The 18,057-nt window shown below is 36.3% G+C and overlaps 1 long non-coding RNA gene across 1 annotated transcript; it reads right to left on the reverse strand.

Annotated features, from left to right (window-relative positions):
• Nucleotides 1-955: 955 nt before the first annotated feature.
• Nucleotides 956-16,121, reverse strand: LOC106558288. Its single transcript, XR_005384476.1, has 3 exons — nt 16,008-16,121; nt 2,308-2,409; nt 956-1,100 (listed from the first exon to the last, which is right to left on the reverse strand). It is a non-coding gene; the product is annotated as an uncharacterized LOC106558288 (long non-coding RNA).
• Between the last annotated feature and the right edge of the window lie 1,936 nt (nt 16,122-18,057).

An 18,057-nucleotide genomic window follows, 5' to 3' on the forward strand; every position in this document is an offset into this window, starting at 1 on the left:
AAGAGCCATAGTAGTTACAAAGATTTAAATAGTCTTTTTCTCTCTCAGAGACAGCTTGTCAATATTCCTTTGAAACAGAGCTTGGATTAGAAGCTAGCTGAGGAATATAGGAAACATTAGAGGGTAAAGATCATTCTTAATTTTGTTTAAATATTTATTTATTTATTTATTTATTTATTTATTTATTTATTTATTTTAGAGACAGAAAAAAGAGTGAGGGAGGAAAGGGGTAGAGGGAGAGGGAAAGAGAGAATCTCAAGCAGATACCCTGCTGAGCACGGAGCGCTTGGCTAGAGGGGCCAAAGTGGGGCTTGGTCCCACCACCCTGAGGTCATGATCCCAAGATCACGACCTGAACAAAGAGTCAGTTACGTAGTGGACTGAGCCATGACTGAGCTCCAAGAGGGTAAAGATAATTCTGAGTAAAGGGGAGCTATCGAGAGGAATGCTGAAGAAATCCTGTGGGATCTCACATTCAGCATCACTTACATCAATCACTTGAAAAAAGACGGGAAACATACACTAATTAAACCTGTAGATGGTGCTACATAGAGCTCGTTATTAACGTCAGTGGAGGACAATATTTTCATAAAAAAGCAGTCTTGGAGTTGGAAAAGAAGGTCATCAAATCCCAAGTGAGATGTGATTCCAGAGTGATCTATATTTATCAGAATATTAGTATCTTCCGTAGAAAAAAACTACATTTTTTTCTTTTCTTTTTATTTTTGTTTTTGATCTTTCAATTACTTATTATACAATGGACAAAACTGAAGATATAAATAGTTCAAGAGAGCAAGAACAGCTGCTATTAGTACTTCGTGTTGTATTTCCAGACCATTTTCCCTCATTATAAAAAATGCATTCATTACCACATTTTCAAAGGGAGTGCTTTCTCTAATTTTTAAATTTTTAATAAATTATTTCTCCATTGTCAAGAATCTGGGGCTACCTGCTGCCATGACTGATCTGTGCAGACAGCTCCACAGAAGTCACTCACGGTGGAAGCGGGGTCCTTATTTTGGCTGTGTCCATGCAGTTGCCAGCAGTTAGCTAAACCCTGAGAAAATTCAGGTCGGTGAAACAGAAGAAGTGCAGCAGAACTGTACAGGCAGGAGAAAGGTGAGCACATTTTCAGTTATGCCACTTTAGTTATATTTACAAAATAATATAGACAAAAAATTCAACCATTGTATTTGGGTCTATAGGAACTTTATAAGAAAGAATAAATATTTAAAACTTATTTCATCTACATTTAAAAATTATTTTGGTTTTTTTTCAGGTGCTTGGCTGGCTCAGTTGGAAGAGCATGCGACTCTTGATCTTAGGGTCATGAATTCAATCCCCATGTTGGGTGTAGAGATTGCTTAAATAAATAAAACTGTAAAAATTAATTTTTTTAATTATGGCAAAATATATGTATCATAAATTTACTATTTTAATCATTTTAAGTGCACATTTCAATGGTTTTAATATGTTCACAGTGTTGTACAACAATCACCATCATATACCCCAGGACTCTTACAGATCTGTCCCTGGCCACCATCATTTATTTATTTTCAGACTTTATGACTACTTTGGATACCTCATATAAGTGGAATCATATATTATTTATGCTTTTGTGACTGGTTTATTTTATTTGGCATAATGACTTCAAAGTTCATCCATACTGTAGCATTGTAAGAATTTCCTTCCTTTTTGAGGCTGAATAATATTCCATTGTATGTACATACCACACTTTGTTCATCTACTCATCTGTTGATGGACCTTGGGTTGCTTTCAAGTTTTGGCTGTTGTAAATAATGCTATTATAAATATGGCTATTGTCCCTGCTTTCAATTATTTTGAATATATGCCCAGAAATGGAATTGCTGGATCATATAGTAATTCTATTTTTAGTTTTTTGAGGAACTGCCATATTGTTTTCCAAAGTAGATGCATCATTTTATATTCACACTACAAGGGTTCCAATATCTCTACGTCTTTGCCAACACTTATTTTCTATGTTTTTATAATAGCCATCCTATGAGGTATAAAGTATTTTTCACCTATATTTGACCATATTTTAGATTTAAACTTGGCAAAACATAGATATTAGAGAAGGTATTAATTTTTGCTTCCATATCTGGGAAGGGCAATTGTTATTTATAAAATAATAATTTGGTGGATTATTCTTGTAAAATTCCTAACTACTTTTCTTTGACAAAAGTAGATTTCCATTTCTTCTACAAATACATTGTGGAAAACATTCTTCCTAATTCTTTATACTACTCAGTAAAATATCATATCTGACTTAGAAGAACACCCTACCTTTCTGCATAGACAAAAAGGAACTTGTGAAAGTAGTACAGATGTGACGTATGTCAACTTGCCATTTCTCCCATGCTGACTTGGTGTTCTCCAGTTTTGAGTCTGCCAAAAATATCCCAGATATTTCTGTTAGCCATCAGAAGCACGAAGAATCAGGATTAAATATCTCATATATTTTAAGAAAAAGAATTCATAGATAATTGTATGTATAGGATTGACCTTTGTTTATCATATGTGATTCACTTTCACTAACTGCCAAACAGAAGCAAAGAGAACAGAAGCAAAAGAAATGAATGACACACCAGAACATAAAACAAAAGTAGTTTGATGAGATCTTTTCTGTTTCTATTATTGCATAACGATATATAAATACGGCCATCTCCCAATTGCTGAAACCTACTTTATGTTACGGGGCTTCACACTGGTTGTGTATGCTAGTGCAGGTATTGATCGCGTCTATTGAACAAAGGGATCAGGAGAGTACTGATCTGGCATTTTTATCTAGTACACATCATTTAAAATTATTCCAATTCTTAGGGAGAGTTAGTAGGGCGTGACACTATTAGATTGTCAAACACACAAAATCTTTCACTCATTTCAGTGGTTGTGAGCCAGTTCAAATGACATCTGTATTGCTGACAGCAGAGTACAAAGGAAAAGAATAAAAATCAAATGGGAAGCTTTAAGCAGAACTGTGGTCAATGAACACATCGTAAAGTGAAAGTATCTAATTATTCCATTACTGCCCACGATTAAGAAGACTTCAAAGGTCTTGACTTTTGCTCCTTTAGGTAAAACCGAAATTTAGCTTGATTTACTGGATTTACTAGTCTCTAAGCTCTCAATCAGAGTAAAACTATAGACTTTCAGTTTTGACTGCAGTGGAACCACCATATGCGGACCATGTGGAATTTATGAATGATGTGCTTTGCTGGGCCAACAGCCCCAATGCCAGCCTGATTGTTCCGAGTAGTGGTTTGTTCCTTAATGAAGATTCCACAATGCAATTGTTGTAGAAAAATAATGATTACTTTAGGACAGATGGCAAAGTGGCAAGATGGGGAAATCATCCATATCATTCTGATTCTCAATCCTGAGCTTGATGAAGGGTAAGAGCCATACTGAATACTCCAGGAGTGGTGTTTATACAGCTCTGAATCACCCACTTATGGCTCAGCTCTTCATTCTCTTTTCCTTAAATAATGTCATCTTTGCCTAGGGGGCCAAACAAGTGAATGGCAATGTTTATTCTTTAACTAATTAAATGCTTTGAGTGATGCTAAAGCATTGTTCTTTTTGCCTCTCTGTGTGTGTGTGTCCTAAATTCTAAGGGAAAAGTAAAACTAAAAGTCCAGATAAATATATTTTAAAAATTAACATACACGTGAGGCAACCATCTGGATTTTTTAGATTAAGTCTGAATAGCCATGTTTTTGATCTTCACAATTGTTTCTGTACCAATAGATGTACGCTCAAATATCATGTATGCATCTACTTCAGCAACATGCCTCTCTGAAACTCTTAGGATATGGATACACATCTTACTTAATAACAGAAATCTTTACTAATAATATTCTTAAACCAATCACTTGCCTTTTGGTTTTATCATCTACTCTAAGAGTATATAATACCATTGCAATTTTTCTTGATATAACTCTTAAGCCTCACCTAACCAAGCAATAGGGGTCATTTAATTAGCATTAAAGATTGATCATAGCAGGAATTTTTAAGCCAAGCTCAGTGAAGGCACTGAATTTTTATGTAAAACTTTGTGAAGGCAGGTTCATACACAGTTTTCTTCTAAAAGTGCCATTAGCATTCATTTAGTTGCCATAGAAGTGGTCTCTAATTCAAAAAAGGTAAGGACTATTTAAAATGGGAATGGTATTATGGAATATTTCATTGTCAAAAGATTTTGCCCAATTGTTCTGAGGTGGTTTCATTTGTGTCTAGTCTTAGAGCAAACAGATACCAATCAGTGCACAAATTCATTGTCTTATTGGTGCAACATATGTGTTCAGATTGCTCTATCAGCTGCTTTATTATCCACCACTACTGCTTAGCTATCGGCAATGTTGGTATTTTACCTTCGCTTTTATTGCCCATAGATCTTTTTGTGCAGTCATCTATGATAATCTATTACAATATTTATAGCATTAATTTATTAATTCATTTCTCCATATGTTTTGTGTGCTACTGAATACCATATAGAATGCTCCATGAATCATTTAAACGAATATAAGACCTAGAACTAGAAGGATAATCAGGGTCCGTATCTTCAGAAACTTATGTGTCAACCTAAGGATTTGGGAATATATTTGCAGAAAGTAAGAAAACACTGAGGGATTCTTAGTTGGGAAAAGACACACTGAATTTGGATTTTTCCTTGGATCACTCTGGTAGTAGAATGAAAGATAAATTTCAGGTAGATAAGGTCAGAGGCCAAAAAAGAGGTAAAACAAACAAACAAACAAACCTGCTTTTGCCAAATGGAGGTTGGGTCTGGAATAGTGGACAGGTTTTATAAATATTTAGGAGGGAAGACTCACAGGACATAAATACATGTAGTCATAATTTGAGATAGATAAGATGGAAGAAAAAATAACTTTGAGGAAAAAAACCCTAAGATTTCTGTTTAGGATTTTTTGCTTTGGTTTATTTTGAGTTTTTATACCCAGGTTTCAAACTGTACAGCAAACACCTGAAGGTGGAGATTTTAAGCCAGAGGAATAAGTTGAGGATTAAAAAAGACATTTGGAAAATCTCTTATCATCATTTATGAAGTAGCTTAGGGATCCCTGGGTGGCGCAGCAGTTTAGCGCCTGCCTTTGGCCCAGGGCACGATCCTGGAGACCCGGGATCGAATCCCACGTCGGGCTCCCGGTGCATGGAGCCTGCTTCTCCCTCTGCCTGTGTCTCTGCCCCCCTCTCTCTCTCACTGTGTGCCTATCTAAAATAAAATAAAAATTAAAAAAAAAATTATGAAGTAGCTTAATCATAAAAATGAGTGAAATTATGAGAACAGTCAATAGCACAATAAAATAGAGTAATAGTACAAGTGAAAAGAGTGATAGGAATAGATGTGAGCGTTGAGTTGTATGACTGCTTCCACTTTCAGAGTGGGCTCAAGGAGAGGACCCCTTAAAAGAGAAAAGGAATAATCAGAAAAATTTGAGGAGAAACCAGAGGATATAATGTCATGAAAACAAGAGTACAGAGTTTAAGAAAGGTTCAACAATATCAATCAATGCAAAGATATAGATAAGAAAAGAAGAAAATCTGCTTTTTAACTTGGCATTTATGAATTGCTTACTGATTGATAAAGCGATCTCTACAACTCTGCTTGCCTCCTTCAATGTATTTGACCAATTATATTAAAATCCATTTTATTTGATTATCTGATTATTATTTTTTTGATATTATGCTACTTTTATTTTATATGAGGAATCAAAGCAGTTTACATGTGGATATGATGATGCATATTCCATAATTCTCAGATAAAGTTCACTCTGATAAGTCAGTAGCCAAAAAAACTGTTATGAACTCATTCACTGAAAAGTTTTATAGTTTTATATAAAAATGCATACTGGTTTTTTATAAACTGTTTTTACTTCACAATAATGAAGGGGAGAGGCCTGTACAACTACATTAGTCAGTCATTGGGTGAGGGTTGTCCCAGGGAATGGACATAATCTTAGAGAAGGAAGCTGCTCTGGTCAAGGGAAATTCAAGGGATGGGAGTGTCAGTGCAGGAGGACTGGGCGGTGTGTCTGCAGGCTACACTCCAGGCAGCTGGCAGAATGAGTGTGTCAGTGCTGAAAGGTGGATGGTTCTCTGGGTAACATATCCTACAGCCATTTATGTATAATAAACTCACAGAACCTGATATATACTGTATACTTAATAAGTGTTAACTGATTTTATTAAGTGCTTGAATAAAAGACCTAAATTATACAAGGCTGAGGACTTTGCACAGCCTGCCCCTACATAAATCTTCATTCTCAACCTGCACAAACTCTTCCCTCACTCCACCCCTGCCATTTTATGTTCCTTAAACTGGTCATCCTCCCTGCCTGAAAATAAAAAATTCTCTTTACCTAGAATCCACTCCCACTCCCCCAATTCATCATTACTTACTCCAGTTACTTACTTTTTGTTCACAGCTCAACAACAAGTGTCACTGTCTAGGGTTTTTTCCCCCTAACCCTATATGTACTCTGTTTATCCTAATTGATAGTCCATGGAGTTATGTGACTTTCCGTCAAAGCATTTATTATAGTTTAAACTATATTCACAGTCATGAGTCTCCAGGAGAGTCTCTATGCTATAAAAGCAATACATTTCCTTTGAATAAAGAAGTGAATGAGTGACCTAGTACTAATAAACATCATGTAACGAGTATTTTCTATCACATGTACCATAAAATAATAACAATAGTAAAAACTGTTATAGAGTAATCACTTCCCAACTCTCAGGACTTTCTTATGTTTATCTGAAATCTCTGGGTATATTTCATGAAACTTCATTCAAAGAAAAAATAAACAACAACAATAATTGAAGTGTATACTTCATTATATATCCATGTAAACAGGGAACACATCTCAGGTGGTGTGGACTACTGATCTGCCAGGAACAGTTCACCTAATGAAGTAGGGCGCTCCATTAGATAACAGTTGCTTTTTTCTTTGCTTTCCGTGATGAACCAGGCAAAGTCTGCAGCTGAAAGTAAGCAAGGCTTGCAAACCTAGCCATGACCTGGACAATCGTGATGACCGAGAGTTATTCTTTTGCTAAAGCTTTTTATCTTCACAGCTGAAAATATGCTCCTGACCAGGATGAAATAGCTTCTTTTGCTCCAATTTACTAAAAAAATTGCTTGGATTAAACCAAGTGCACTCTTCCAATTTCAATTAAATTCTAGCATTAAAATTTGCTCACTACACTGCAGGTTCTTACTAACTAAACTCAAAGAGCTGAAATGCTGCTGTGGCTTGGCCTGTGAGGAGGACCTGGAGAGGCAGGTGCCAGTTAGGGAACACCGGCCTGGCCACCTCTACTGTGGGAAATATTTGTGAACACATGGGTTAACTGCTCAACGTGAATATTTCCTGAAAAGTCTGATCCTCATGCTATACTAGTTTCCTACCATGGGATCCCAACTTTTAGTCACCTTGTGAAAAATAAAGATTCTCAACAGAATATCCAGACTTCCTGATTTGGTTGTCTTAACAAGCAGCTTGGAAAATGCTGATACAAGTGATCTATGGATAAGAGCTCCCAGGAACACTGGCCTGGGGGATTACGTCCCAGCTCCTCGGCATACATGAAATGGGACCTATGACTGTCTCCTGTTGAACTCTAGCCTATCATTCCCAGGCTTCTTTTCCAACCCACTTTCTAGTTACAGGAAGTGGTGAACATAACACTGCAGCTACTTTGTAACTTTTGTCTTTCTTCATACTTTCCCCTTTGCTTTGACTACTGTATATCACTTGCTTCACAGGTCCAATTTTCAAGGCTCTTCACAGATGTCAACTCTTCTCTGAAACCTCAGGTCACCTCCCTCCTCTGCATACACCTTTTCTGCATTACACAGCAGAGACGATAAATAGACAATATGCAGGCTGACCTCCATCCCATTAGCCATCACTGACTGATCATGTCTCTGGCTCCATTTCAAACCCTTCTCAATCATGCTCTAGAAGCTAACAGCAACCCCTGAGGTTTAGTGGATAAAATGAAACCTGTTGGGTCGTTCCAGCTCTTAGTTTTCAAAGTTATTATCATTATTATTACTATAGCCCTACTGTTCCATACCATTCATTTGGTTATATGTGTGTCTCCTACTAGACAGAAACAGGCTCATGCCTCATACACCATCAGCTCTTATCCTAGCAGCTGACACAAAGTAGGCTCACAATAAATGTTTGATTAATGAAGTCATAACTGAATGATACTGCTTGCTTGAGGAAGTGTTCACCTACATTTTAGAAACAGCTTCTGGTCTTTTATCCCTTTGATTATAATTTCACTCAATAAATGTCTTCATAATCATTCAATTCAGAACAAAAGTTAGTTGTAAATTAGTGTGTATGAGAAATATTTTCATTATATCATTTGTATGCTGTTAAGCTTTCTACAGCAAGATTTATAACAATGAAACTTTTCTTTGTGACACTAACGTACTGGAGACTGCTCAACCTCTGATCATCAGGAGTTAACAGAAAACGAGCAATCTAGGGCTAAAGAACTCTCCTCTGTCTTAATTCCTACTTATCTTGGGCAAATGTCATTTTATCATCATCACAGCAATAGCATTTATTGAACATCCTCTAAGCTTCTGACTTTAATATATGAGGGTTTCACTCTACTGACCTGCCCTTAAAGAGCTTTAATAAAGCTTATTCTCCTTAATAGGGTGAGGTAAGATTGCAATGGAATGGGATTGGTGTAATCAGAAAGAGGGAACCAGAAAGAACAAGTGTTCAGAGAAGAACAGATAAAATTAGGTAAATATCTTCAAAATAGAAGCATTAAAACTTCCAAAGTCCTTGTTATTAACAAGAATGGTATCATTCATAACATTACTGTGGGTTTATATAACAAGTATCCTCCAAAGAGCTCAAAATAAAATAGATTTGCTGAAGATAGTTGTTCAGTTTTATGAATTGACTCTCCAAAGAAGTAATTAATATGGGTGAGGAAAAAAAAAATAACCTCTAGGACTAATTATTCTAGCTTCCAGAGCTCTTTAAAGTATGTCTAGGCATCAGGCAAAATGTTTGGTGAGAGAATTAGTTGCCAAAACACATTTGGTATTTTAGCTGTGATATACATTTGTGGAGGTTATTTTAGCTGTGATATACATTTGTGAATAGCCTGCAGCTTTTCTTAAAACATGGGAGTCATTATTTAGGAAAGACCTCTTGTTGGCTAGTCCTGATTGTCACTCCTAACTGTCCTCAAACTCTATTCACCCTTTTTTCTAACCTTGTCTCCCATTTGTTCTATTGGTTTAACAAATGTTTTGAGGTAAACATTCATGTTCAGACCTCCCTGCCTAATGGAAAACACTACAGTGACAGATTGGCATATCCCAAAATGTTCTAACTTAAAAAAGATTATCTCAGAGTTATACTAAGAATGATTTGGGTCCTTGGAGAGGCATCATGGAGAGGAAGACTGAGGAGTTTGGGAGAAATGTAAAATGAAGTAAGTGCAAGGATATTAACGGTTATAATTGCAAATAATTGAGAATAATCTAAATGTCCACCTATAGTGGGCTGGCTAACAAATTATGATTAAAAAAAAAGACTAGGTGGCCATAAAAAAGGAGTTTTTACTAAGCTGATATTGAAAATTAGTAACTTAAAAAAAAGCGAGTTGTAGAGAAGTCTACAGTGTGTGATAGTTTGTGTTTTAAAAGTAGCAGTTTTATATATATATATAATATATACATATATATACATTTTTGCTTATTTATGCTTAAAATTTTTCTTTTAGGACATATAAGAATCTAACATTGATTACTAACATTTGGAATTTCAACCATGTGGTTATAAGACTTTTTTTTAAAAATAAGCAAGCACAATTTTTTTTTTAAAAGACTGTATTTATTTATTCATGAGAGACACACAGAGAGAGGCAAAGACCCTCCAGAGGGAGAAGCACACTCCCTGTGGGGAGCCCAGTGTGAGACTCGATCCTGGGACTCTGGGGTCATGCCCTGGTCCGAAGGCAGATGCTTAACCGCTGAGCCACCCACGGATCCCAAGCAAACACAATTTTAAGGTAGCAACTAAATTATAAATAAAAGCATATGGACATAAGACTTTTGCCTAGGTTTGAAACTTGGCTCCACTACTTGCAAGCTGTATGAATTTTAACTTTGTGAGCCCACTCCACATCCTCTGGGAAAGATTAAATGAGATAAAAATTGAATGCATTGTCTGACACAGCACCACTCAATGAAGGACATTATTATTATTGTTAATTTATAACAACTCATTGAGCTAACTTGCCTGGTTTAATAATCTTTTTTTCTTTCAAAGGGGGCCCAGGGTTTTGACTGGGGAATTTGAAGATTTTTTTACTTTCCATCAGCCAGGAATTAGAAGAAAAATGGGGGGGAGGGGGGGAGATGTATGTTGAATTTAATCTTTTTTTTTTTTTTTAAATAGTTTTGTTGTGGTTTCTTAATTACATACTCCTTGAAATGGGATTATTTCCCACTTTATGAATTTGTAATCTGGAAGGTTTCTAATGACCTCTTACTTATTAATGTAATTTTTTCTCTGTTTTCTTTCTTCCTAGCTTCCGTGGTTTCAAATTTCCTTTCTTATTCTCTGAATTCCAGTAAGTTACCATGTTTGAAGACATTAGGCAGAGGGGTATTGAATCCTCACTCTGCCATGTAAAGAATCCTTGATGCTCTGGATTCTCAAGCTCTCTAAGCATCAAGTTCTCTATATTAGGAAAGAGTTCTCCACTTTGCTGATTGTTTTGGCAATAAAATGAGGCTGCCCGTGTGAAAAGGCCTGGCTTACCTTGAAAGTCCCACTTTTTTTTTCCATGAACCATTCTAATTCTCACTGAGTCTATAATTAGGGTGTTTTGGGTTTTTTTTTTTTAAGTTCTTTTTTGTTTTTATTTTTTTTCCCCTTTGCTGGCTCTTTATCTTCCCTTGCACTGCTCTTTTTGCAAACCCTAGCCAAATGTAGACATTCCTGGCGTTAATGACTGGCCTATTCCAGTAATGAACAGATAAAGAGAATAGAGCAACCAGGAGTTAACCTCATGATATTGTTGATTATATTTGTCTATTCATTTTCTCCATTATACAAAACATGCTTCTTGAAGATACACCGTGTCTTATCAGTTTGTTTTCAGGGCTTTTTACCTCTCAGAAAACAGGTATTCAGAAAGGATTTGTTGATCACTCATTATAAGCACGTGACCCTGGAAACTACATTTTTATGAGAATGTGATATTTCTTTTCAAAATACACATCATATTATTAAAAATAAGGAGAACGCTTGTCTTGAACAAAGGATATTTTTCCCTAATTTGTGATTTACATAAAGTTCATAATGGAATAACCATTAATAATTGAACATTTTGTAATCATAACTTCCTTGAATAGAATCTCATTATATGACATGAGGTCAGTTTTAGACAAATGTGGAAAAATGGACAGCTGTTTCAGTTATGTGTTGCTGCATCACGACTGGTTATAATAATTCAGGTCTTCCAAGAAGCAGATAAAATGAGGTGGTTGCATTTGCTGGCTTCTCACATTGACTGGTAGGTGCTTCCTATGATCCTCTGACTCCACCTTTAGACATTTCTAACAAGATGGGGTTAGGTATGCAAGATATTTTTTGTTTGAAATGTCTGTGAAGGATAAATAGAAATGAAGCCATGGAAAGTCTACAACCAATGAAGGAGAAGAAAGTAAGGAAGGTCAGTTAAAAGGAAATTCAGATTCTGATTATGTTTCTGCAAGGCCAATAAAGAATACCCAAGCCAAAATCATAAGGTAAAGCATCACAGTAATGGCTTCTCACATTGACTGGTAGGTGCTTCCTCTGATCTTCTGACTCCATCTTCAGATGTTTCCTTACCTAGTGCTTCCTCCAGCATTGGCATTGATTATCCTACTGGATATGAAGATTTCATATCTGATGCAAAACAATGTTTTCTCTTGAAACAAATTGTTATGTTGTCCATTGGGTTATAGTCTTATGTTCGTGGGGAAAATATATCCTCAAAGAGCTATGTTGATATTAATGGTCTCAGGTCTCATTCCTGATAGTTGAATTATGTTGGTGCAGGTGACTTCAAATCTCAAAAGGAAAGTTTGTAGAAAGAATAATACTTAGCTGCGAATTAACTACAACAATGTTGAAGGAATATAAACTGACTCCAAGATTGAGAAAATCTGGAACTTGGGGATTGTGAAAATACCTTATGGTAAGGATCTATGATCTCTATTGCTAATATAAATCACCTGGAAAAATGATATTACATGATGGTTATAGAATTGGAGATAGAAAATTTGGCATTCAGTCTCAGTTAATTGACAGTTGAGATCCCATGAATAAGTGAATTCAGAAAGAAAATGGATAGGGATAGGTATAGAATAGTAGAAAAAGCTTGAAAATCAGCTCAGGGGAGGACAGTGCCTAATAACGAGCAAAGAAACATAAACTAATGTTAGAGAAGATATGGAAGAGATTACAGTTGTGGAAGCTGTGCAGGATAGGTAGGTTCACAGGCATAGAATGGAAGTTTCATCCTTGGCTATAATCTAGAAAAATTTTATCTCATGAATGAGAGAACTGAGATCAAGAATGATTGTGACTTAGGCAGGGTCTTACAACTGCTATAGTTTTCTGAAAAGTGATAGCATATAAAACAGATCTTCCTAATTCTTGATTTGCCTCTAGAACACACTGGGTGGCCATTGACCTTTAATGCAAATGAGACATCCACTTGCATAAGCACTTAGAAGAGAGGGCGAGCTTTAGCCTGAAGGAATGTAACCAATGACTATCCACTTAATCCTTGAGTGAAGTTATGACAAAATAGATCTGCTAGCACAGCCATGAGGAGAGGAATTGGCGGAGAGAGGGAGACAGCAGAAAAGACCGTCTATTTGTGTCTATTTGTGTGCCTTAGAGAGCGTTGGGATGGTAATTAAGAGGTATTTGTACTTAGGACATCTGAGCTGAATTGTGGTTATGCTTTTTAAAAATTACAATTTGTACTTCATATTTTTAGAACTTTGCAGTTTTATTTCTTCCAGGTTTTCTTGCAGCATAGACTGTCACAAAATTCAACTTTAAAAAGGTCAAACCTATTAAAAAGCAGAAGTGCTTGAGAGATTTCCTTTTTCTCCCTTTCTACATTCTGTTTTAATTTTGAATGGTTAATTGGAAACCGGCTTCAACTCCAAATGCCCAGTTGTAGTTGAAGACAACGACCCTTGTAATTGTGGCTAGCTGACGTCAGACCTCCTCTGGCAGGTCATGTCCTTACTCATTTTGGAGAAACTTAGGACCAAATTTAACCAAGAGTACCCAGCCTCCCAGTGTAAGGGAGAACAGCAGGCTTTTAGCTTAGTTCTGCAAATAGGAAGTAGTCCTTTAACAGTTCCAACTTGTTAATGTTAGAAAGTCCTTTGGGTTCATATGCCTGGTTCTTCACTTCCCCTGGTCGGCCCCCGATAACCCGAAAATCCATTTCGCTAGCAAGTATACACGCAACGTGTTTTTCTTGAAACAAATTGTTATGTTGTCCATTGGGTTATAGTCTCATGTTCCTGGGGAAATTTACACCTCTCTCTGAGTAAGACCACAGCTCTGACTCTCAATCAAGGAGATCCTGCCCTCTTTTATTGACTAGCTTTGGCCCTTCAACCAGCTCCCCAGGTTACCCTTTCTTCAGTCATAAATTGAGCTAATAATCGCAGCTTGTCATGCAAGGTTATCTTGCAACTTAAGTGAGGTAATACTTATGAAGGCCTTAATATATTGTCTTAGAAATATTAAATAACTTGATCAAAGCTAATATATGGTGGAGTTTGGATTAAACTCATGTACATACCTTCCACCACAGTCAATAAAATAATAGGTCCATACATGTATATCTGGTTATCATCACCATTATTGTGTTCAAGAAAATCTGCTAGCTCCCATGAGATTACAAAAGTTCTAGGACTCATATTTTCTGCTCTACTGCCTTAGGGAAATAGGGTTAAAGACAAGGACTTCATGTAAATGGCAGTTACTATTCAGTAGTAAATGTGTGCCACAAAAGCAAAATATATTAGGTATTTTAAGATTTGGAATGAGAGATTACTTAATGCTGACATAAATGGGTAAACCTCATGAAGAAGGGACTTGAACTAGATTTTGAGATATCAGTCAAGTGTGGACAAGTGGAATGAAACTTCAAATATCATTAATTAGAAAAGAATATTTCTAATTAAGAAATTAATTAGAAATTAATGACTGGGTGGCTCAGTCAGTTAAGCGTCTGCCTTCTGCTCAGGTCATGATCCCAGGGTCCTGGGATGGAGCCCCACATTGGGCTCCCTGCTCAGGGCGGGGGGAGTCTGCTTCTTCTCCTTCTGCTCCTCCGCACTACTTGTGTTCTCTCTTTCTCTCAAATAAATAAAAAATTCTTTAAAACAAACAAACAAACAAAAAGAATCTCAATTTTTCTTAGTTTAGTAGAATCTTTTTTACAGTGAAGGCAAAGAACAAAATGCATATTTGAAATCCCTTAGAAAACATTAAAAAACAACCAAAAAATTTAACAGAATTCCTGACACACACAAAAAATTCAACAGAAAAAAAAAACATAGAGACTAATTATAAATTTATTATGCCTACTATTATCTTTACTATTATTATAAGATAGGAATACATCAAATCTAAAGTCTAGAAACATGCTCTTATTTTCATAGCCACAGAAAACACTATTTCACTGGTGTAGAAATTCTGCAGGCTATGGGGGGAAGTTGTATCTTTCCTTTCCTAGTTTCCTATAGAGTCTGCCTTTGTTAACATGGTGGGTGATTCCTGAACGTAATCACGGATAGTACTTGATCCAACAAAACCAACACTACTGCTAAAGCTATCCGCTCACACCTTCCCGGCTATGTTCTGTCATGGTTTTCTAGTGTTCACTGTTCTAACATACAGGACAGTTATCTAGAATGTTTTAAGTCTGGTGTTTACGGAAACACACTCCAGCTCAGTAGTAAAAGCTTACCAATATTTATCAATTCACTGTAAAAATACTGTTCTAGTTTAGAATTTGGTATACATGAACTCAGTTGAGACGAGGTGATTGCACATCTTTTTGTTTTTTCTCAAAATATTTTGACTACTTCTGAGTTTCAGAAAAGCTGGGCTAAAATGAGAGATTGTCGTTTTTATACCTACTCTCTAACAGTTATAAAAATAGCTCCATTAGGGCAGCCCGGGTGGCTCAGCGGTTTAGTGCCGCCTTCAGCCCGGGGCGTGATCCTGGAGACCCGGGATCGAGTCCCGCGTCGGGCTCCCTGCATGGAGCCTGCTTCTCCCTCTGCCTCTCTCTCTTCTCTCTCTCTCTCTCTCTCTCTGTGTCTCTCATGAATAAAATAAATAAAATGTTTAAAAAAATGGCTCCATTAAATGAGTAAAAATGTTTGGGTCATAATGCTCTTGTGTGGAAGGAAATTTAGCAGCGTAACAAGAATATGATATTTTCAATGTAGTTAAATCCTAAAAGGTAAAGGGCTACTGATTGACTACCAAATATACATATAATGGAGACAGTTTAATCAAAGGTTATATGTATTTTTTGAGATTCAGAGAAAAAATATATTTTATAATCTGACTCAGACTTTGAAAATTCCCTATATTCACCCACTCTTGGTACATTTTTAAATTTATTTTCATCTTTTACTCAGTCTTAAATTTATGGAGAAGTATTGGAAGGGTATTATTTGAGTCTCAGGTATAGAGTAAATGTTTTTGTTGTTAAAGGAAAAATGACAATATTAAAAACATGATGACAAAAAGCAGCTTATCAATAAACTATAGATATTGGTTATTTAAATTTTATGAGTAAGAAATATTACTTGTATTTTATGAAACTTAATTGCTTTTAAATCACTTTTTAAGAAAGCTACGTAACTTTATACTCACGGTGATAAGGAAAGGAGGAGAGATGCTACCTCCAGTATCAAATAAAAATTAAAGCTTCCAACTTCGTACTTCAGAGGCTCTTACCTCTCCCAGTAGTAGTCTTTATTATGAAATCAGGGTGCATTTTTGGAAATAGACATTCATCGCTCTGTCTGGCATCAGTGGTTAGCTTTTCCTATTTCAGCCAGAGACACACATTGGCTGTCAAGTGAGGTTGTGCCTTTGCTTCTCTGAATAACGGTGCCGCCCCCCGACCGTCCTCCGCAGCCAGAGCCCTGAGGCCTGAAGCGCAACGTGGAAGCCACCAAGCTCCTTCGCTGGTTTCCCTCTGGCCTCTGTTTCGTTTAAACTTGCTTTCTGCATTAATATCTAATTTGAAGTCCCTTGCATTTTCTTCCTTTCTTATTACATTGCTGTCCATTTCTAAATTACCTGATAAAACTGTGAACACAGGAACATTCATCAGTTCGAGGTTGTGGGTTTTGCTTGTGTGTGTGTGGTTAGTAACCCTGCTGCAGTGGTTGTTATAGTAACCAGTTCTCTTCAGCAGAGGAAGGAGTCTGGGCATTTGACAATGCCCGAGATGTAATAGAAGAAGATAAAGTTCCTAGATTTCATATTTCATTAGGAGATGATTCCAGGGCTACTGCTATCTTTTAAAATCTATTTTTTAAGTAAAGAATAAAGTAGGTGCAGGTGCTATCTACCCATTTTCCTGAAGTAAGCTGGATAAATGGTCTCCATCAGGTACTTTATTTACGTAGTTACTCATCTAACGCATATCCAGATTTTCAGACAAAAAGTCCCCAAGTTACCCAGAAAAATGAGCAAAGTCAATTTTATATGGCATGTCCATTCACTGGCAATTTGCAAAGAACAACTAGGTTCTCAGAGAGTGCTTTTCTCTTTTGTCTCTTTGTATCATTTAGCTTCTTTGTTTTATTTATTCTTTATTTCAGGAGTATCATTTGTTGGTTTGAAACAGATACTGCTTTACTCTCTTTCCATTCTCTGTTGTTTCCCAGAAATAGTGCCATTAACAAATCAAGTTCTGGGTAATGACAAACACATCAATATAGTTACTCATGTCCTACTTAAATCAATCACCATACACGTATGTGAGGTTTAAAAATACATTTGATCTTGGCCTATGGGAGTTGCTTTTATTCACTTAATATACTATGGAATACTTTTCAAGTTCATACATAGAGATATGCTTTATTGAAATAAAAGAGTGCATAGTCTGTTTTACCATAACTGGTGTAACCAGTGCCTATTAATGAACAGTTAGGTACTTTGGCCCTGATTGATGGGGTGATGAAAATGCTTTACATCTTGATGGTTTGGCAGATAGGAGTGATTATATCAATGAAAGATCATCAGAATCTTTACTTAAGATCTGTTCTTCATTATACATAAAATTTACCTCAATTTAAAAATTCCTGTAAATATTCATTGCCATGTACTTGCTATGTTACTTAGTATTATATTATTGCTGTGCTGCCTAATATTTTGGACAACATTCTTTGTGAAAAATTTAGCAATTTACCAAGCTTATAAAATATTACCCTGACCAATTTTTTTAAAAGCATACCAAAGGAAAGATGAGTGATGAGTAGGACTGATTATTCTTTTGTCACTATTAAAAGTACTGAAGTGAGAAATCTGCAGCTTGAAATAGAAAACAAACAAATATAATCAGTGTTCTCATGGCAACAAATGCTAAAGCCATTGTCTTCTATAAACTGTCAGCGAACAGGATGGGAGCTCTGGGGTAATGCTAGTAGCAGCGCAGGGTAAGGTCCCTGATTATTAGAAATGCCCTTCTGTAGTTAACCATTCTTTCCCTCTTTCATCCTTCTCTGAATATAATGTGGTCTTTCCATGTCAGTTTATTTCAGAATTGCAGATTGGTTTCTTTCTTTCTTTTTTTTTTTTTCCTCTTAAGGTTTTATTTATTGGAGAGAAAGTGAGAGTGAGAGAGAGAGCACGAGTAGGTGGGAGGCAGAGGGAGAAGCCGACTCCCCTGCTGAGCAGGGAACTCTCCACT

The sequence above is a fragment of the Canis lupus genome, chromosome 36 (genome assembly GCF_011100685.1).
Source record: "Canis lupus familiaris isolate Mischka breed German Shepherd chromosome 36, alternate assembly UU_Cfam_GSD_1.0, whole genome shotgun sequence".
Lineage (NCBI taxonomy): Eukaryota > Metazoa > Chordata > Mammalia > Carnivora > Canidae > Canis > Canis lupus.